This window comes from Rhipicephalus microplus, chromosome 8 (assembly GCF_043290135.1).
Source record: "Rhipicephalus microplus isolate Deutch F79 chromosome 8, USDA_Rmic, whole genome shotgun sequence".
Classification (NCBI taxonomy): Eukaryota; Metazoa; Arthropoda; class Arachnida; order Ixodida; family Ixodidae; genus Rhipicephalus; species Rhipicephalus microplus.
Genome location: NC_134707.1, coordinates 34,780,524 through 34,802,724, shown reverse-complemented (window position 1 = coordinate 34,802,724; position 22,201 = coordinate 34,780,524). Strand labels below are relative to the sequence as shown.

At 48.9% G+C, this 22,201-nt stretch overlaps 1 long non-coding RNA gene across 1 annotated transcript in view; it reads left to right on the top strand.

Annotated features, from left to right (window-relative positions):
• The window catches only part of LOC119165761 (uncharacterized), a 46,629-nt gene extending 30,309 nt beyond the window's left edge, over window positions 1-16,320 (top strand). Inside the window, exon 3 of the long non-coding RNA XR_012885293.1 lies at window positions 16,051-16,320. This is a non-coding gene — a long non-coding RNA (uncharacterized LOC119165761). The remainder of the gene's footprint in view (window positions 1-16,050) is intronic.
• Window positions 16,321-22,201: the final 5,881 nt, after the last annotated feature.

Genomic DNA, 22,201 nt, shown 5'->3' with positions numbered 1-22,201 from the left:
ACAGTGTGTCCAAAGTAGTGAGAAAGAGCCTCGAGTGTTGATAGTGCTATCGGAACGATTTTGTGTGTTGTTCAGTGTTCTCGTTAACGAGTGCAGTGGAGTGTTCCGATAGACTGAGTGAGGCAGATACTTTTTGCACGCGGCAAGGTTTTATTTGCGAGACACGATGGATCTCGAAAAGTTAGTTGCTCTTGGTGAGAAGATGGGTCTTTCTGGCGCCGAACTACGGAAGTGGGTCACCCAGAAGGAAAAAGAAGAAAAAGAGAGAGCTAAAGAAGAAAAAGCAGCTGAGTTGGAACGAGAGAGGTTGGCAGCTGAGAGAGCGAAGGAAGAAAGAGAGCAACAGTTGAAGTTGGAGCTGGAGAGAGAAAAGCTGGCGGCTGAGAGGGCGAGAGAAGAAAGAGAAGCGGAGATGGCTGAAAGGGAGCGGCAGCGGCAGCACGAGATGGAACTCGAGCGGCTCCGTTTGCAACAGCGAAGTGAAACTCCCGTCCAAGCTAGAGTTGAAAGCAGCGAACGGGAAGATCACGGCTTCCGCTTGAACCCAAGCAAGCTGCTCGTAGCGTTTGATGAAAGGAAGGACGACCTAGACGCGTACCTCCACAGATTTGAGACGATTGCGAGGAGCCAGAATTGGCCCGAACAGCAATGGGCAACTGCTTTGAGTACTTGCTTGAGTGGTGAAGCGCTCAGTGTGTACGGTAGGCTGACGCCGACCGATGCAGCCAACTACGCAAAGGTGAAGGCTGCTTTGTTGAAGCGATTTAGATTCACTGTGGAAGGATTCCGGGACAGATTTCGGACAGGAAAGCCAGCTGATGGGGAGACGGCTACGCAGTATGCCGCTCGACTTTGCCATTATTTCGACAGATGGATTGAACTTTCAGGGACAGCACAGGAGTACGATGAGCTTAGAGAGCTCCTAATTAGAGAACAATTTCTTACTAGTTGCCACCCAAGCCTGTCGCTGTACTTGAAAGAGAGGAAGGCTGAGTCACTTGAAGGAATGCTTGAATTGGCTGATCAATTCTTGGAAGCGCAAGGTGGAACTAATTTGGCCAAGGTCAAGAGGGATTGTCCCGATGACTCGAAGAAATTGGCTCCCGAAGAAAAGAAGCGTGCACCAGAGAGCATTCCGCGATGTTTTCTGTGCAACCGAGTGGGTCATCGCGCGAAAAACTGTCGAACGATCTTTACGAGCCCTACGGCAGTAAAATGTTTCAAGTGTGGTCAGACTGGGCACAAAGCAGATGCATGTCGGAACGGAGTGAGTCAAACTCACCAGGTATCCTGTGTTCAAGCGGCACCGAAATTCGATAATAATGCCGTCACTGATGGATTCGTAGAGTTGAAGAATGGGGAGAAAATTCCTATTGTGGGGGCTGTAATGTCAAAACAGCCAACCGGTGTTACGAAGGGAATGCCAACGCTTCCTGGAAAGATTGCAGGCAAGAAGATTACGGTTCTAAGAGACACCGGTAGCTCCACGGTTATCGTGAGGAGAAATTTGGTACGGGAAAGAGAGTTGACAGGCAGAACGAGACCGGTTTGCCTAATTGACCGTACGGTCCGGATGCTTCCCGAAGCAGAAATTGAAGTTGAAACCCCGTACTTCAGCGGGAAGGTTACTGCTTTATGCATGACGACCCCCCTGTATGACCTTGTCATCGGAAACATCGTCGGGGCGCGAGGGCCGAATGATCCAGAATGTTTGGGAGAAGACCCGAAGATAGAGCCCTCGCCAACACAGCGGCCGCGAGATACAAGGGAGGAGCATCCCGTGACGGATCTCGCTAGAGCCCAAGGTGAAGCTGCGGTGCAAGAGACAGCGAAGGAGAAGACGATCGTGTCGAATAAGTTCAAGGGCCGAGCAACCGGACTTACGTCGGCACGACCTCAACCGACCGACAGTGTAAAGGAGACGGAGTTGGCCAGCCGGGCAAAATGTAGAGGCATGATCAAGCGGGTAAATAAACAGACAGGACCCGTCGAATGTAATGACGCGTTAACGGTGTCGGAAGAGACAACGATGGCTGAGACGACGCCTCAGATATCGTCGTTGGAAGGGGCTCGCCGAAAAAGAACGTGGAAGCACAAGAAGGGATCGAGCGAGCACCGCAAAAAGGGGCGCAAGCGCTGTTCGAAGTACTCAAGATAGGTGCTGAGGTGGAATCAGAATGTGTTTGGCAGGGCTGAGTGACATATGTTGTGTTAATGTTCTTTTTATCCTGTGTCTCAAGTGTATGTCGAGCGAGTCAGTGTTCTGTGCGATGGTGTGATGTATAGTGTTGTATAATTGTGGGATAGACAGAACTTTGTACGTTTGTATTGTTTAGAATGTGTGATGAAGTGTTGTAGGCATGTACCTGTGGTTAAATTTCATGTGCTGTGGAATTGAACTGCAATGTAAGATTGTATTGAGTGATTTATTGTGAATGTGAAGTGTCATGAGCGACTGATGGTGTTACAGTCTGTGAGAGTGTGTGGTGACTGTTCGCGCTCGTCTGTGGGGTTTTGAATATTATGAGATAATATTCTTAAAGTGGGGGCAGTGTCACAGAACGAGCGCTAAACAAGAGCGCGCCGCCAAATCCTTGCGACAACGGCGGCAGAAACGCCGCGAGGTAAAAAGAAGAAAAAAAGAAAGCAAACATCCAAGGCTCCCGGGCGCGCGCTCTCCCCGCAGAAGCACGGCTTCGCAGACGATCCTCCTCACCCCACATCGGCGGCCCAGCAAGACCGCGATTTTTCTAGAACGAAGGAGGCGGAGTCAGACCGAGTGAATCATCCTCGGGAGAGGGCAGTCGAACCGTCTCGTGCCTCTCCCCAGCCTTCGCTGCGTATCGCGCCGACGAAATGACGAGAAACCTCTGGAAAGTCGCGCGCAAGGTATTTAACCGAGCAGCCGAGACGAGAAATCAGGAGGAGACGGAAGTTAGCGCCAGAGCGCGTAGGAATTCCGCCGTGTAGTCGGCGAAGGTTCTGCCCGTAGTGACAGAACAGGAGGAGACGGAAGTGAGCGCCAGAGTGCGTAGAGAGTCCGCCGTGTAGTCGGCGAAGTTTGTGGTCCGTAGGGACGGCTCGAGCTACAGGCAAGAGTGTGTGTTTACCGCTATCGAGCGAAGACCCGTGGCAACCGCTGCGAGTGTGAAGCCGACGTGTTCCGGCGAAGAAGTTGAAGTTTGAAGAGTGGCCAATTGAAGACGGGAGGTTTCCTGGGAGAGAACTTCGAGAGCTGCGGAACGACAACAACGCTGGACTTTGAGTGAGTGATTCTCGGAAGAGTATCATTCAGACTTTTGTTCCAAGGACTTTGGACTGAATAGGTTTTATATCTCTTTAGTCTTTAAGTGTCTTGGTTGTTCAATGCATGCGACTGCATTGTAGTGCATATTGTTGTCTGTGTCCGTTGTTTCAAGTGTGGTTGATTGTACTGTGTAGTACATTGTCTGTTTGGTGACGTATTGTATGTAACTATTGTGGAGTGTGCATACGTGTGTATTGTTTTTGATCTGCCGTTAATGAGAATATAATTTTGTTTGTTTATCAACTCTCGGCTCTGTCTTGTTCTTTGGGCCACAGCCGGCGTCCGCTGGCGCACCAATAAGGACCACTTCTAAATTGTCCACGCTTTCGTGGTGCGGTTCGGGGGGCCGATACTTCGGCTTTTGGAATTAGCCCGGCGATCGCCTCCCTAATAAACGGGACAGGTGTGACAATTAATCTGGCGTCCGCGAAACAGGACCTTTTGGTGCACAGTGTGTCCAAAGTAGTGAGAAAGAGCCTCGAGTGTTGATAGTGCTATCGGAACGATTTTGTGTGTTGTTCAGTGTTCTCGTTAACGAGTGCAGTGGAGTGTTCCGATAGACTGAGTGAGGCAGATACTTTTTGCACGCGGCAAGGTTTTATTTGCGAGACACGATGGATCTCGAAAAGTTAGTTGCTCTTGGTGAGAAGATGGGTCTTTCTGGCGCCGAACTACGGAAGTGGGTCACCCAGAAGGAAAAAGAAGAAAAAGAGAGAGCTAAAGAAGAAAAAGCAGCTGAGTTGGAACGAGAGAGGTTGGCAGCTGAGAGAGCGAAGGAAGAAAGAGAGCAACAGTTGAAGTTGGAGCTGGAGAGAGAAAAGCTGGCGGCTGAGAGGGCGAGAGAAGAAAGAGAAGCGGAGATGGCTGAAAGGGAGCGGCAGCGGCAGCACGAGATGGAACTCGAGCGGCTCCGTTTGCAACAGCGAAGTGAAACTCCCGTCCAAGCTAGAGTTGAAAGCAGCGAACGGGAAGATCACGGCTTCCGCTTGAACCCAAGCAAGCTGCTCGTAGCGTTTGATGAAAGGAAGGACGACCTAGACGCGTACCTCCACAGATTTGAGACGATTGCGAGGAGCCAGAATTGGCCCGAACAGCAATGGGCAACTGCTTTGAGTACTTGCTTGAGTGGTGAAGCGCTCAGTGTGTACGGTAGGCTGACGCCGACCGATGCAGCCAACTACGCAAAGGTGAAGGCTGCTTTGTTGAAGCGATTTAGATTCACTGTGGAAGGATTCCGGGACAGATTTCGGACAGGAAAGCCAGCTGATGGGGAGACGGCTACGCAGTATGCCGCTCGACTTTGCCATTATTTCGACAGATGGATTGAACTTTCAGGGACAGCACAGGAGTACGATGAGCTTAGAGAGCTCCTAATTAGAGAACAATTTCTTACTAGTTGCCACCCAAGCCTGTCGCTGTACTTGAAAGAGAGGAAGGCTGAGTCACTTGAAGGAATGCTTGAATTGGCTGATCAATTCTTGGAAGCGCAAGGTGGAACTAATTTGGCCAAGGTCAAGAGGGATTGTCCCGATGACTCGAAGAAATTGGCTCCCGAAGAAAAGAAGCGTGCACCAGAGAGCATTCCGCGATGTTTTCTGTGCAACCGAGTGGGTCATCGCGCGAAAAACTGTCGAACGATCTTTACGAGCCCTACGGCAGTAAAATGTTTCAAGTGTGGTCAGACTGGGCACAAAGCAGATGCATGTCGGAACGGAGTGAGTCAAACTCACCAGGTATCCTGTGTTCAAGCGGCACCGAAATTCGATAATAATGCCGTCACTGATGGATTCGTAGAGTTGAAGAATGGGGAGAAAATTCCTATTGTGGGGGCTGTAATGTCAAAACAGCCAACCGGTGTTACGAAGGGAATGCCAACGCTTCCTGGAAAGATTGCAGGCAAGAAGATTACGGTTCTAAGAGACACCGGTAGCTCCACGGTTATCGTGAGGAGAAATTTGGTACGGGAAAGAGAGTTGACAGGCAGAACGAGACCGGTTTGCCTAATTGACCGTACGGTCCGGATGCTTCCCGAAGCAGAAATTGAAGTTGAAACCCCGTACTTCAGCGGGAAGGTTACTGCTTTATGCATGACGACCCCCCTGTATGACCTTGTCATCGGAAACATCGTCGGGGCGCGAGGGCCGAATGATCCAGAATGTTTGGGAGAAGACCCGAAGATAGAGCCCTCGCCAACACAGCGGCCGCGAGATACAAGGGAGGAGCATCCCGTGACGGATCTCGCTAGAGCCCAAGGTGAAGCTGCGGTGCAAGAGACAGCGAAGGAGAAGACGATCGTGTCGAATAAGTTCAAGGGCCGAGCAACCGGACTTACGTCGGCACGACCTCAACCGACCGACAGTGTAAAGGAGACGGAGTTGGCCAGCCGGGCAAAATGTAGAGGCATGATCAAGCGGGTAAATAAACAGACAGGACCCGTCGAATGTAATGACGCGTTAACGGTGTCGGAAGAGACAACGATGGCTGAGACGACGCCTCAGATATCGTCGTTGGAAGGGGCTCGCCGAAAAAGAACGTGGAAGCACAAGAAGGGATCGAGCGAGCACCGCAAAAAGGGGCGCAAGCGCTGTTCGAAGTACTCAAGATAGGTGCTGAGGTGGAATCAGAATGTGTTTGGCAGGGCTGAGTGACATATGTTGTGTTAATGTTCTTTTTATCCTGTGTCTCAAGTGTATGTCGAGCGAGTCAGTGTTCTGTGCGATGGTGTGATGTATAGTGTTGTATAATTGTGGGATAGACAGAACTTTGTACGTTTGTATTGTTTAGAATGTGTGATGAAGTGTTGTAGGCATGTACCTGTGGTTAAATTTCATGTGCTGTGGAATTGAACTGCAATGTAAGATTGTATTGAGTGATTTATTGTGAATGTGAAGTGTCATGAGCGACTGATGGTGTTACAGTCTGTGAGAGTGTGTGGTGACTGTTCGCGCTCGTCTGTGGGGTTTTGAATATTATGAGATAATATTCTTAAAGTGGGGGCAGTGTCACAGAACGAGCGCTAAACAAGAGCGCGCCGCCAAATCCTTGCGACAACGGCGGCAGAAACGCCGCGAGGTAAAAAGAAGAAAAAAAGAAAGCAAACATCCAAGGCTCCCGGGCGCGCGCTCTCCCCGCAGAAGCACGGCTTCGCAGACGATCCTCCTCACCCCACATCGGCGGCCCAGCAAGACCGCGATTTTTCTAGAACGAAGGAGGCGGAGTCAGACCGAGTGAATCATCCTCGGGAGAGGGCAGTCGAACCGTCTCGTGCCTCTCCCCAGCCTTCGCTGCGTATCGCGCCGACGAAATGACGAGAAACCTCTGGAAAGTCGCGCGCAAGGTATTTAACCGAGCAGCCGAGACGAGAAATCAGGAGGAGACGGAAGTTAGCGCCAGAGCGCGTAGGAATTCCGCCGTGTAGTCGGCGAAGGTTCTGCCCGTAGTGACAGAACAGGAGGAGACGGAAGTGAGCGCCAGAGTGCGTAGAGAGTCCGCCGTGTAGTCGGCGAAGTTTGTGGTCCGTAGGGACGGCTCGAGCTACAGGCAAGAGTGTGTGTTTACCGCTATCGAGCGAAGACCCGTGGCAACCGCTGCGAGTGTGAAGCCGACGTGTTCCGGCGAAGAAGTTGAAGTTTGAAGAGTGGCCAATTGAAGACGGGAGGTTTCCTGGGAGAGAACTTCGAGAGCTGCGGAACGACAACAACGCTGGACTTTGAGTGAGTGATTCTCGGAAGAGTATCATTCAGACTTTTGTTCCAAGGACTTTGGACTGAATAGGTTTTATATCTCTTTAGTCTTTAAGTGTCTTGGTTGTTCAATGCATGCGACTGCATTGTAGTGCGTATTGTTGTCTGTGTCCGTTGTTTCAAGTGTGGTTGATTGTACTGTGTAGTACATTGTCTGTTTGGTGACGTATTGTATGTAACTATTGTGGAGTGTGCATACGTGTGTATTGTTTTTGATCTGCCGTTAATGAGAATATAATTTTGTTTGTTTATCAACTCTCGGCTCTGTCTTGTTCTTTGGGCCACAGCCGGCGTCCGCTGGCGCACCAATAAGGACCACTTCTAAATTGTCCACGCTTTCGTGGTGCGGTTCGGGGGGCCGACACTTCGGCTTTTGGAATTAGCCCGGCGATCGCCTCGCTAATAAACGGGACAGGTGTGACAATTAATCTGGCGTCCGCGAAACAGGACCTTTTGGTGCACAGTGTGTCCAAAGTAGTGAGAAAGAGCCTCGAGTGTTGATAGTGCTATCGGAACGATTTTGTGTGTTGTTCAGTGTTCTCGTTAACGAGTGCAGTGGAGTGTTCCGATAGACTGAGTGAGGCAGATACTTTTTGCACGCGGCAAGGTTTTATTTGCGAGACACGATGGATCTCGAAAAGTTAGTTGCTCTTGGTGAGAAGATGGGTCTTTCTGGCGCCGAACTACGGAAGTGGGTCACCCAGAAGGAAAAAGAAGAAAAAGAGAGAGCTAAAGAAGAAAAAGCAGCTGAGTTGGAACGAGAGAGGTTGGCAGCTGAGAGAGCGAAGGAAGAAAGAGAGCAACAGTTGAAGTTGGAGCTGGAGAGAGAAAAGCTGGCGGCTGAGAGGGCGAGAGAAGAAAGAGAAGCGGAGATGGCTGAAAGGGAGCGGCAGCGGCAGCACGAGATGGAACTCGAGCGGCTCCGTTTGCAACAGCGAAGTGAAACTCCCGTCCAAGCTAGAGTTGAAAGCAGCGAACGGGAAGATCACGGCTTCCGCTTGAACCCAAGCAAGCTGCTCGTAGCGTTTGATGAAAGGAAGGACGACCTAGACGCGTACCTCCACAGATTTGAGACGATTGCGAGGAGCCAGAATTGGCCCGAACAGCAATGGGCAACTGCTTTGAGTACTTGCTTGAGTGGTGAAGCGCTCAGTGTGTACGGTAGGCTGACGCCGACCGATGCAGCCAACTACGCAAAGGTGAAGGCTGCTTTGTTGAAGCGATTTAGATTCACTGTGGAAGGATTCCGGGACAGATTTCGGACAGGAAAGCCAGCTGATGGGGAGACGGCTACGCAGTATGCCGCTCGACTTTGCCATTATTTCGACAGATGGATTGAACTTTCAGGGACAGCACAGGAGTACGATGAGCTTAGAGAGCTCCTAATTAGAGAACAATTTCTTACTAGTTGCCACCCAAGCCTGTCGCTGTACTTGAAAGAGAGGAAGGCTGAGTCACTTGAAGGAATGCTTGAATTGGCTGATCAATTCTTGGAAGCGCAAGGTGGAACTAATTTGGCCAAGGTCAAGAGGGATTGTCCCGATGACTCGAAGAAATTGGCTCCCGAAGAAAAGAAGCGTGCACCAGAGAGCATTCCGCGATGTTTTCTGTGCAACCGAGTGGGTCATCGCGCGAAAAACTGTCGAACGATCTTTACGAGCCCTACGGCAGTAAAATGTTTCAAGTGTGGTCAGACTGGGCACAAAGCAGATGCATGTCGGAACGGAGTGAGTCAAACTCACCAGGTATCCTGTGTTCAAGCGGCACCGAAATTCGATAATAATGCCGTCACTGATGGATTCGTAGAGTTGAAGAATGGGGAGAAAATTCCTATTGTGGGGGCTGTAATGTCAAAACAGCCAACCGGTGTTACGAAGGGAATGCCAACGCTTCCTGGAAAGATTGCAGGCAAGAAGATTACGGTTCTAAGAGACACCGGTAGCTCCACGGTTATCGTGAGGAGAAATTTGGTACGGGAAAGAGAGTTGACAGGCAGAACGAGACCGGTTTGCCTAATTGACCGTACGGTCCGGATGCTTCCCGAAGCAGAAATTGAAGTTGAAACCCCGTACTTCAGCGGGAAGGTTACTGCTTTATGCATGACGACCCCCCTGTATGACCTTGTCATCGGAAACATCGTCGGGGCGCGAGGGCCGAATGATCCAGAATGTTTGGGAGAAGACCCGAAGATAGAGCCCTCGCCAACACAGCGGCCGCGAGATACAAGGGAGGAGCATCCCGTGACGGATCTCGCTAGAGCCCAAGGTGAAGCTGCGGTGCAAGAGACAGCGAAGGAGAAGACGATCGTGTCGAATAAGTTCAAGGGCCGAGCAACCGGACTTACGTCGGCACGACCTCAACCGACCGACAGTGTAAAGGAGACGGAGTTGGCCAGCCGGGCAAAATGTAGAGGCATGATCAAGCGGGTAAATAAACAGACAGGACCCGTCGAATGTAATGACGCGTTAACGGTGTCGGAAGAGACAACGATGGCTGAGACGACGCCTCAGATATCGTCGTTGGAAGGGGCTCGCCGAAAAAGAACGTGGAAGCACAAGAAGGGATCGAGCGAGCACCGCAAAAAGGGGCGCAAGCGCTGTTCGAAGTACTCAAGATAGGTGCTGAGGTGGAATCAGAATGTGTTTGGCAGGGCTGAGTGACATATGTTGTGTTAATGTTCTTTTTATCCTGTGTCTCAAGTGTATGTCGAGCGAGTCAGTGTTCTGTGCGATGGTGTGATGTATAGTGTTGTATAATTGTGGGATAGACAGAACTTTGTACGTTTGTATTGTTTAGAATGTGTGATGAAGTGTTGTAGGCATGTACCTGTGGTTAAATTTCATGTGCTGTGGAATTGAACTGCAATGTAAGATTGTATTGAGTGATTTATTGTGAATGTGAAGTGTCATGAGCGACTGATGGTGTTACAGTCTGTGAGAGTGTGTGGTGACTGTTCGCGCTCGTCTGTGGGGTTTTGAATATTATGAGATAATATTCTTAAAGTGGGGGCAGTGTCACAGAACGAGCGCTAAACAAGAGCGCGCCGCCAAATCCTTGCGACAACGGCGGCAGAAACGCCGCGAGGTAAAAAGAAGAAAAAAAGAAAGCAAACATCCAAGGCTCCCGGGCGCGCGCTCTCCCCGCAGAAGCACGGCTTCGCAGACGATCCTCCTCACCCCACATCGGCGGCCCAGCAAGACCGCGATTTTTCTAGAACGAAGGAGGCGGAGTCAGACCGAGTGAATCATCCTCGGGAGAGGGCAGTCGAACCGTCTCGTGCCTCTCCCCAGCCTTCGCTGCGTATCGCGCCGACGAAATGACGAGAAACCTCTGGAAAGTCGCGCGCAAGGTATTTAACCGAGCAGCCGAGACGAGAAATCAGGAGGAGACGGAAGTTAGCGCCAGAGCGCGTAGGAATTCCGCCGTGTAGTCGGCGAAGGTTCTGCCCGTAGTGACAGAACAGGAGGAGACGGAAGTGAGCGCCAGAGTGCGTAGAGAGTCCGCCGTGTAGTCGGCGAAGTTTGTGGTCCGTAGGGACGGCTCGAGCTACAGGCAAGAGTGTGTGTTTACCGCTATCGAGCGAAGACCCGTGGCAACCGCTGCGAGTGTGAAGCCGACGTGTTCCGGCGAAGAAGTTGAAGTTTGAAGAGTGGCCAATTGAAGACGGGAGGTTTCCTGGGAGAGAACTTCGAGAGCTGCGGAACGACAACAACGCTGGACTTTGAGTGAGTGATTCTCGGAAGAGTATCATTCAGACTTTTGTTCCAAGGACTTTGGACTGAATAGGTTTTATATCTCTTTAGTCTTTAAGTGTCTTGGTTGTTCAATGCATGCGACTGCATTGTAGTGCGTATTGTTGTCTGTGTCCGTTGTTTCAAGTGTGGTTGATTGTACTGTGTAGTACATTGTCTGTTTGGTGACGTATTGTATGTAACTATTGTGGAGTGTGCATACGTGTGTATTGTTTTTGATCTGCCGTTAATGAGAATATAATTTTGTTTGTTTATCAACTCTCGGCTCTGTCTTGTTCTTTGGGCCACAGCCGGCGTCCGCTGGCGCACCAATAAGGACCACTTCTAAATTGTCCACGCTTTCGTGGTGCGGTTCGGGGGGCCGATACTTCGGCTCTTGGAATTAGCCCGGCGATCGCCTCCCTAATAAACGGGACAGGTGTGACACTTACTTGGGTTTTTATTTGATTTGCGCTCCTCTCCTACCAGCTCGAGAAATAAAGAAGTGTGTAAGGTAGTCGCTCTGAAGAGCATGATCTGTCATACTTGTCCTCTTTATTAGGGGCGATACTCCTTAAGCCATGGGTCGTGGGCCCCCAATGTATGTAGTAATAGCACAGTCGTTGTATGAAAGAGCGCACGGTGCGGCCTGCCGCGTCGAGTGGCTTTCGATGGAAGAGCGCGTGTCAGCCGTAGGATCATTTGCGGCCGCTGCAGCACGACGGGGCAGGGACGGGAGGGACGGAAAAACGATGGGCGCTGGCTCCCTCAGGGCAGCAGCCGCAGCGATTCAGCTGGTGTTTCACAACAGTGACCCACTGCGTTGTTTTATTCAATGTTTTTTTTAATCTTCTTTATCAATGTGATGACATATCATGCATTTACTAGAATACATAGGCGCTATCTAGTTAAAAAGCCAATTGATTTTTCCTGTGCGTGCCGAGCACCTGACGTGTTTTTTTTTTCAGAACCAGCTTCTTGCTTTGCGGCTGAAAGAAAAATCTGCAATGCATGTAGCTGAATGATATGGCACTGAATGCGTGACAAAGTCGTTGTTCTATTTATGACGATGTCTTAAACTAACGTATTTTGATTTTTGTGACGTTTCTTCAGCACTTTTGCGTTTTCTCAACCGGAATGCACGGCAATTATTTTTTGGACACTTTACACTAGACGTTCAGAGTTCTTATATGCTGAAAGCATATGAAAGAAACAAATTGTTAATAGCTTTCATGTTATCCGGTACACGGTAGTGTGCCGAAAATTAATCAAGCTTCAAACGCTAGATGAAAGCGGTTTCTGCAATCACGGTGATGCCCTCCTCGTAACTTCATTGAGGAGGCTGCGAAAGTAATAGAAGTGGCATTCTAATTTATTGATAGTTCTTACTAGACAGGACATTTATATATATATATATATATATATATATATATATATATATATATATATATATATATATATATATATATATATATATACATATATATATATATATATATAGAGAGAGAGAGAGAGAGAGACAGAGTGATAGATAGATAGAGAGGTAGGTAGATGGCAGATATGCGGCGAGTAGCTTATATCTAGAGCAATGACGCTGACAATAATAGGCCTCAAATACTGAAACAAAATCATGATACTGCTAAAAAAACTCAAGCACACACACACACACACACACACATATATATATATATATATATATATATATATATATATATATATATATATATATATATATATATATATATATATATATATATATATATATATATATATATATATATATATATATATATATCTGGGTGAAGTGTGAAGACGAGTGCACGTGACGTGCTTACGTTTGAACGAGCACAGGTGTCAATTTCTCGACGACACATAGCAGCACAAATAAACAGTATTGGATGGCAGAACCGCATGACGGAGACTGCCAGAAGACAAGCTCGTTGGAGTGCTATCGGGATTCACTAGTGCCCGTGAAGAGGCTAACTTGAAAAGACCGAACAAATGGTTTTATTATCGATAGACACAGAACCCAAAAGTTGGGCGCACAATCTGGTGCAGTTGTCACGTTGTTTTATTATGTAAAAGTGTAAAGAAGTAAAAAAACAAACATTCCAGGATCTGCTTCTTATTAGAGAATAAATAAAAAAATAAAATATTTTCGCACTTCTTGTTCCAAATATGTGTTCACTTTTTAATTAGTTGCATTATTATAAGAACGTCGGGATGGAAAGAGACGAAAACATTCAAAAGCGCATTAACGGAAGCAGTTTTGTTCGCATTCTGCAGCATTTCATTGCTCTTTTCGTGTCACTTTTTAAAATATTCGCTTCATAACTGCTCGCTCAATTGTCAGCATTGAAGTTACAGTCACTGAAATTTCAAAGAGGCTCGAGTCCACTGTTATGAGATCGCACACATGCTAAGTATATTTTGTGGCTGTTGCATCTGATGCTGTATTGTATAATACTATAGAAGTGTTTGGTGGAAGTAAAAGTGTGTCTTATTTGTGTTAACTTAAAGGAACAGTGGCAACTGCAACTGCTTAAGTTACTTATTTTACACAAAATGAATAAATTTGAAGCAACGTTTTCTGATGCGACATACTCACAGTCACTATAATCAATTTAGATGCATTGGAAAGGTCTGGCTCTTCCAGATCTGTTAGTTGTGATCTTGTAGGATCCGAGTGAAATGTGCCCACAATTCTTATTTCCGCAAGAACTGATTGGTGTGCAAGTTTCCACTTCCGGTAAGACAATGCCAAAAATTTGCAAGCGCTGAAGGTATCTAAAAGCAAGGTCGATAATTACCTAATGGACACACGCCAGACGGATATTAAAAGACAATTTCGCTGGTCACACAAAAATGTGCGCGCTCAATCGTAACTACCACAAGCGCACAGCGCATGCGATTCTATGGGCACTCGTGAAAACTGCCGCCCCTTTTCCCCGGTGGCGCCGCAGCGGTGGTTCGGGAACTAGACTACCTACACCAGTTTTGGAGAACGCGGCGGGCCGTACCCGTGCGCTCTTTCATCTAGCGGCCGTAGTAGTAGTAATAGTAGTAGTAGTAGTAGTAGTAGTAGTAGTAGTAGTAGTAGTAGTAGTAGTAGTAGTAGTAGGTGACCACCTCTCGCTTAGTCCTTGCAATGTCCGCTGAATGGTGGTACTTGTATATGATGAATATATGATGAAAAGATGTGGCATGGCGGTACTTGGAGTGTTCACTAGACGTACACACGGAGGGATGGACGCACGGACAGACGGATGGATGCTTCGCCCACTCATTATTATTGATTTCTTGGATATGCTGTGATTTTTTGTGCTTTTATACCACACCTTTACACAAATGAGTAGTAGCGTATGTTGCAATTAAATCAATAAAGCAACAAACCATTCAGTGTTTTTAGTGTTACATGACATGTTGAATCAAGTTACAAGGCGTGTTGTTCCTTGTCGTCAACGTGAGCTAATAATATAGCTAGACGGGCCAGGGTTGGGCTTGTTGGTAGTACGTGGTTGAGCTAATGTGCGAGAAGGCAGAGGAAGAACGTTTCAAGAATATTATCCGTGCGATCTGTTGTATAAACTATCAAATAACGAAAGTTTCCACAACCTTCACGTGGAAGCATTTGCATTGGCAAGTCTTTACCGCCTAGCGCAATTTGATATGTAAAAGTGCTATCCACTACGTCACACAGTCTAACCAAAATTAAGCTAGTGTCATGACTAGCATGGCTACATGTTTTAACGTGATAGCGTTATAGTGCACGTCCGTATATAAACTGTCTGTGTAAAAGAAAAATGCCGCCTGCATTTTCTCACAGGGAGAACTGAAGTAAATGCGTCGCGGAGTGGTATTCCATGATTGTTTTGTTATTTGGTACGGTTAATGAATGCTTAATTGTTAGTTCATCTTTATTATTCAGATTTATTTAACGAAGAAGAAGCGTTGCCTTCAATGATTGGTGGGACGCTGATGTGCAATCCTGTGCCTACAGATACGGGGTGGCCAGTGAACAGTTGTACAGCTCGAGCAGACGGTTTCTACTATCTGACGTTGCGGACGTCCGCCTTGCAAGGCGAGAGAAGGGGGAAGGGAGGAGGAAACAGGTTGGAGCATGCGCAGTGCGGGTGTGGACATCGCCACCGACGCACGACGCGTGACATCGTGCGATTTAAAAATGGTCCGCATTTGAGAAATTTGTGCCCGATACCTCTATATAGGAATCTGTAAAATACAGAAGTGAAACATGTCTTTACGTATGCCGTTGAGCTTCTATTGTGCATTGTTTCAGCAACAGCAACAAATTGCAAATCAAGTTAGGAACAGCAAGCCGCTCGAAGCTTTAGCGCTCACCTCATGTAGAGAGCACGCACGAAATTAGCACACACAGGACGAGCGCGGACTAGCAAATGTCATAGCTCGGCGCTTAAACCGCGGTGCTCAAACAGAGAGAAAGACACGCAAAACGAGTGCACAAGTGTACACTGGACAAGCGCAAACGCCTGTCACAATTCTTCTTGTGTTGTGTGTCAGCAGCACGCTCCTTTTGTAAATGTGGCCATGGCAGTCTGCGAAGTGACCTTCATCCTCTCACGAATAACATGTCTGATAAGCGCACTCGCTGGACAAACCACGCTTCCTGGAGGTATAGTGCTTCATGAAAGCGGCGATTTTAAGAGCGCGCCCAACGCTAGCGCACCCCCCCCCCCCTTCCCAACACGAGCCTGTAACGGCATCTCGCAAGTGATAATGAACACGCGCTAAAGTTTCGAACCTCTAAAGACTGCCAAACTGTGTATGTATGAATGTCTTGCCGGAACTCCAGACAACGTGTACTCGGTGGCGTAATGGTTGGCGCCACGCGCTGGAAGTCGAGAGGTTGCTGGTTCGATTCAGTGCGACAAATGCTTGCCTTCTGGTTTTTTCCGTCGCAATCTCTTAGTATATAAATTTCAACGTCACCTCTGTGAGGGAAGTACGTCAACGGATGCCTGGTGGGCACCGCCATAAAACACTTTTGTGTTAAAAATTTGAAAGAAGTCACTGAAGTCATGCTAGTTTATTTTGGCAAAGACTGCTAAATTTAGTGCACTGCCATGAAAATATCGGTTATTCACTTTAAATACAGTATTTAACGCTATGATATGAAGCTAAAAGGGGAAATTTCTTTGTTACATTGGAAAATTTCTTTTACTGGATATATTTATGTCGATAGCGATAAGAGCTGAATGAATTTAATGCTAAATTTTGTCTTTGATTACAGCATGCTGGAACTGCCCTCCAAATATCACGCTTGGTTACATAAGAAAGCCCATGTTCTACTACAACATCAGCACTAATACGTGCATAGAAGATATAGGGGAGAGCCCCAGCTGCAACAGCTTCGATGATTATGATGATTGCCTATTCTATTGCGGATTGTACTATTATGATGAATACGAGGAAGTGGATAGAAAATAACGTTTATCTGCACTTTTTAAAATAAGTTTAGTATCACCTCCGTATAATAAAAAAGTCTAATATAGCCTCACAACTATTGTCCTATATGTATTAAGGACACATGAATTTAATGCTGCACGCCAGGTTTCGTGCTCGGGCTAAATTATTGGATTTTGCGGCTCTATTTGCTACTTGTAGTATATTGCAAAGTAGATTCTAAAATTCTTGTAAAGTGTAGCTATCCCAACTAGCATGCAAAAAAATAAATAAACGTAGTATAAATATTGCTACAGGGACTAAGTGGAACACTGAAAGCTCTAAGTTCGTGGTCCTTATCCACAATAATACTGTCATGGGGTCGTGACGCGAACAAAGTCAGCAGACTGCTGGTCAAACAATAAACTGTTCATTTTGACCAAACATGGGATCACGTAAAAGGAAAGTCACATTACAAGACACTGGCGCTGATAGTGGCGAACAGAATGTCGGCCATCGATCAACTGACAAGTGGCGAAGCGTGTCGGCATTAACACCCTTGGCATAGAATATTCAAGCGTTATCATTAGCGGCGACGTAGGTTCCTGAATAGTCTGCAATGTTCACGAAATGAGCGTAGAAAACGATCTACTGCAACCTCGAAGCTTCTCGAACATCGTAGTGCGTGGTTTGCGCTGAACGTAGTGTAACGGGGCGTAAACAAACTTGAGAAAACGAACGTGGCATTGCCCCCATCTAAAAAAGACATCGTCCTGATGCTTTAACAAAAGACGAAGCTGCAATAATAAGACGAAGCTACAATAATAAAGACAGTAAACAATAAGTACAGGCGATGAAGCACGGCAACAATAAAATACAGTCCTCAGGTTCGCGCATGAAATCGCTTGAGGCGCACGACGTGGACGACTTCTGGTCGAGCACGGTGCCGTCGAGAGTTCGTAATGCCGTCGGGATCAACCTTGTAGTCGAGTGGGCTGAGACATCGAACTACTTTGCATCGTCCGAAGTACCGACGCAGACGTTTTTCACAGAGCCCACGTCGGCGTATCGGCGTCCATTCGCAGACGTGGTCCCTGGGCTGGTACTCCACGAAGCTTCATCGAAGATTGAACGGCAGCTGTCGATCACCGGCTGATTCTTGATGCGCAGGTGGGCGAGTTGATGACCTTCTTCATCGCGCTGAATGTAGGTGGTGACGTCGAGGTTCTCTTCATTAGCGACGTTTGAAAGCATAGCGTCGAGCGTCATTGCCGGGCCCCTACCATAGACCAACTTTTACGGCGGGATCTGCGTCGTTTCTTCGACGGTCGTATTGAACGAGAAGGTCACGTACGGAAGGATTTCGTCCCATGTCTTGTGCTCCATGTCGACGTACAGGGCCAGCATATCAGTGGTGGTCTTATTAAGACGTTCGGTGAGGCCGTTGGTCTCTGGATGGTAGGAAGTGGTCCGGCGGTGACTTGTGTGGCTGTACCTCAGGATCACCTGAGTTAGGTCTTCTGTAAAGCCGTACCTCTATCAGTAATGAGGACCTGTGGAGCTCCGTGACGCAGAATAATGTTCTCGATGAAGAAACTTGCTACCTCGAAGGCACTGCTTTTGGGCAGAGCCTTTGTCTCGGCGTAGCGTGTACTATCCTCCGTCGAGTTCCGGGAATAAATGGATTGTCGTAGCACTATAGCTACAACGATTCATTTGTTCCCAGAATTTGACGTAGGAAACGGCCCCAGTAGGTCTATGCCGATTTGCTGGAGTGGTCGGCGAGTCTGCTTGATGAGCTGGAGAAGACCAGTTGCCCTAGTCGGTGGTGTTTTTCGCCGCTGACAGTGACGGCAGGTCCTGACGTAAGGAGCGACGTCGGCGGCAAGCCTGGCCAGGAGTACTTTTTTTTGTATTCTTGCGAGCGTACGGGAAACACCGAGGTGTCCAGCCCTCGGGTCATCGTGTAGAGCTTCAAGTACTTCTGGTCTCACTGCTGAAGGAACCACGAGAAGATGTCCGGCTTGAAGGATCAAGAAGTTCTTCTTTAGGAGAACTTCATTTCGCAAGAACGACTCCAGTCCTCCTTTGAAAACATTCGTAACAGTCGTGCTGTTGCCCTCAAGGTATTCCACAAGGCATCTGAGTTCCAGGTCAGCTCGCTGTTGCTCGTTGATCTCGTCGGGAGTAATCATTCCTAAGAACCTGTCCTCATGCAGGCTGTCGGGCCGCAGTGGTTTGACGGGGGCGTGAGACAAGCAGTCGGCGTCAGTGTGTTCTTCCAGACTTGTAAACGATGGTCATGTCGAATTTTTGAAGTCTGAGGCTCCACCGTGCGAGGCGACCTGAAGGGTCTTTCAAGTTAGCTAGCCAACAGAAGGCGTGGCGGTCACGCACAACTTTAAATGGCCTGCCGTAGAGGTAAGGCGAAACTTTGACGCTGCCCAGATGATGGCAAGGCACTCCTTTTCTGTTGTGGAATAGTTGTCCTTGGCCTGGGATAGCGACCGGCGAGCATAACTGATAACCCTTTCCACGCCTTCAGCCTTTTGCACAAGGATGGCGCCGAGTCCTACGCTGCTTGCGTCGGTGTGTGTTTCTCTTTCAGCGTATTAGTATAAATGCGCAAGTATCGGTGGTGTCTGCAGGCGTCGTTTAAGCTCCTGAAATGCTTCTTCTTGTGCTGCTTCCCAAATGAATTCGACGTTGTTTTTCGTCAGGTGAGTTAGTGGCTCGGCAACCTGTCGCACAAATCCGAGGAATCAGCGTACAGCCTTCTGGCCAGTGGGCTGCGGAAAATCGGCGATGGCGGCTGTTTTTCGCAGATCGGAACGAAATCCAGATTTGCTAATGACGTGTTCCAGGACGAACAGCTCCTCGTACGCGAAGCGGCACTTTTCTGGCTTCAGGGTTTGCCCAGGGGTGTTGATAGCTTGCAGTACCACTTCAAGGCGCTGGAGGAAAACACGATGATGTCATTCAAGTACACGAGGCAAGTCTGACATTTAAATCCAGCCAGCACGCTGTTCATGACGCGCTGGAACGTCGCAGGCGCTGAGCAAAGACCAAAAAGCATGACCCTGACCAAAAAGCAAGCTCGAAGAGGCTGTCTGGTGGGATAAAGGCCGTCTTCGCTCGATCTCCATCGTCAACCTCAATTTGCCAATAGCCCGCTTTGAAGTGCATCGAGGAAAAGTACTTGGCGGTGTGTAGCCGGTCCAGGACGTCATCGATATGGGGAAGAGGGTACACGTCATTCTTTGTGATTTTGGTCAGGCAGCGGTAATCGACGCAAAAACATAGGGTCCCATGCTTGTTCTTCACTAATACCACGGGTGACGCCCACGGACTCTTCGAAGGCTGAATAATGTCGTCGCGAAGCATTTCTTTGACTCGTTTCTTCACGGCATGGCGTTTGCGCACCGAGACTCGTTACGGGCTTTGTCGAATTGGTCGGGCACTCTCTTCTGTTGTAATGTGATGTTTGGCGACTGCGGTTTGTCGAATTCGTGATGATGATGAGAAGCAGTCAGTGAATTGCAAGAGCAGGGACTTGAGCTGGTTTTCTTGCACTTCGAAAGGCTCGGGCTGACATCAAAATCTGGTTCGGAACCTTGGTTCATCGCAGCAGCATCGGCAGCATTGAAGAGGGAGAACTAATCGCTGGCTTACACGAATTCATCGATGTAGGCGACCGTCGTACTACGGCCGATGTGCCTGTATTAGAGAGGGAAGTTTGTCAGCACCACCTTTGCTATGCCGTCACGCAGCTCAGCTGTGCCTCTTGTGACGAAAATGTGATGGTTTAGAAGAAAGTGCTGGACACCTTCAAGAATGTCTTCAAGGTTTTCGGCTTTTTCGGTGCCAATGGAAATGACGACGCAGTAGGAAGGTGTGCACAGTGACCTGCTCTTCTTGCAGAGTCAATGCGTGATTCCTTGGCGTTGTAGGGGTCGGCAGCGTGTTTTCTGAGGTTAGTATGATTGACTCTGACCTCAGGTCGATGACAGTGCCGTGTTGACTCAGAAAGTTGATACCAAGCATCACATCTTTGGAGCAATTTTGTAAGATGACAAAGCTCGCAGGACAAGTCTGGTTATTGATGGTGACTCTGGCTGTGCAGACTCCGCCGGGTCCCGCGCAACGGGATGGGATTCCTCCAGGCAGAGTAAGCTTCACCACTGGGGCGACGCGTCACAGCCCCTCGAAGCCCACCTGTACCCTGTTTAGCTACCGGTGGGTGGCCGGCCGGCACTGGGGATTGAACCCCGCTTCTCCCGTAGCTGAAGCGGACGCGTACGTGCAATGCCACAGCTAGGGTGTGCTGTGCAGACACCAGTCGGCGTTATTAAGTGACCTCGAGATCAAATTTTTGGGCCTTGCCATGTAGTCCTCACTTTTTCCAACTTCGTGGCGAATGCCCCGGTGATGACGGGATAGTCGGCTCCGGTGTCAACGAAAGCTGTGACGCTGTGGCCATCGATGAGGACGTCTAGGTCGCTAGTTCGTCTCCTCACGTGCAGTTAGATCGCGGCGTCGGATCTCGGCTACGACGGTTTGTACTGCTGCTTCGAGGTTGCGTCGTCAAGTCTTCTGGCCCCGAAGTTTAGACGTCAGGGACACGTTCATGTTGCGGTGGGTTCTTGAGGTTTCGTCGTGGCGTCGTCGAAGGTGGCGGAGGATCTGCGGCAGTTCGTCGTACAGCAACCACACCTCCACCGGTTGCTGTCTTTAGTTTTCCAAGTGATGCAGGCTAGGCGACCGGCCATGGATTGGGCCAGTGTACGGCCGGTGTTGCGGCGAGTTGTAACGGCTGGGTGATGGGGAGCGGCATTGTATCGTTCTTGCCACTGCGTTCTGGTGATGTAATCGGCAATGTCGCGAGGCATTTCGCCCAGCTGCAGACGCGGCGCGTTTACGACGAATTCGCGGGGACTCATCCGTCGGTACTGGAAGCGACGGTAACTGTGGCCGGCCTCCCCACAGTGGTAGTTGGTGGTCGGTAATCAGGGGCGCGCCAAACATCTGTTTTCCTTGGTGTGTAGCGCTGACCCAGAGGAGAACGGTAGGGCGTCAGTGGTGGTGGTGGCCGGGTTGCTTTGCGACGGCCATTCGGCGGAGCAGCATCTTGTTGAGGGCGCGGAGGGAGGACGTAGCGTCGGGCTGCAGCAACGTAGCTCATTGCCGGCGGCTGAGGCTGTGGTGCTTCAGAAACTCCAAGCGATTGCCGAACTTTCTCGCGGGAAATATCAGCAATCGGGTCCACTTGGGGCTGCCATGGTGGCAGCAGCATCCGTAGCTCCGCCCGCAAGATCTGTCAGATCGTTTCACGTATGTCTTCAGAGTCGAGGGCATGAACAGCTGAGCTGTCTTTCATCGATCGCCAATCGTAATGGCGGGTACGCATTTCTAAAGTCTTTTCGGTTGTCGTAGTCTCTGAGATAAACTTTTGAACTGTTTTTGGTGGGTTCCCCACCAGCTCAACGAAGAGGTCTTGCTTTACCCCTCGCATGAGCAAACGGACTTTCTTTTGTTGAATCATGCCAGGATCGGTTAGTCAGAACAAACGAATCTGCGAAAATGGGGACGTTTTCATTCGGAAGCTGTGCCCTTCTTTTCAACACAGCAGCAGTCTTTTCTTTTCGGGCGACGCTCGTGACCGTTTTTAGAAATGCGCCGTGGAAGAGATAACAGGTTTGAAGTGGCGTCTCATGGTTTTCGAACCAGGTCCTCCCAGCGTCTTCCAGGTAAAAGTAGACGTGGCTCACTTTTTTTTCTGAGCCCCACTAATGTTCACGGCGCCCACTCGGTCATACGTCTGGAGCCTGGTCTGCACTTCGTCACGTGATGATTCGTGGTAGGTCGATGGCTCTCTCAGCGGATGCATTACGACCGTATCGGGCGCTGGCGCAGGGGCGGTCATAGTGGTCGCTGCAGTGATGGTAGCCTTGGGCTTGCGAAAGTTATCGAGTAGAGCCCCGTACTTTGGATGTAGACCT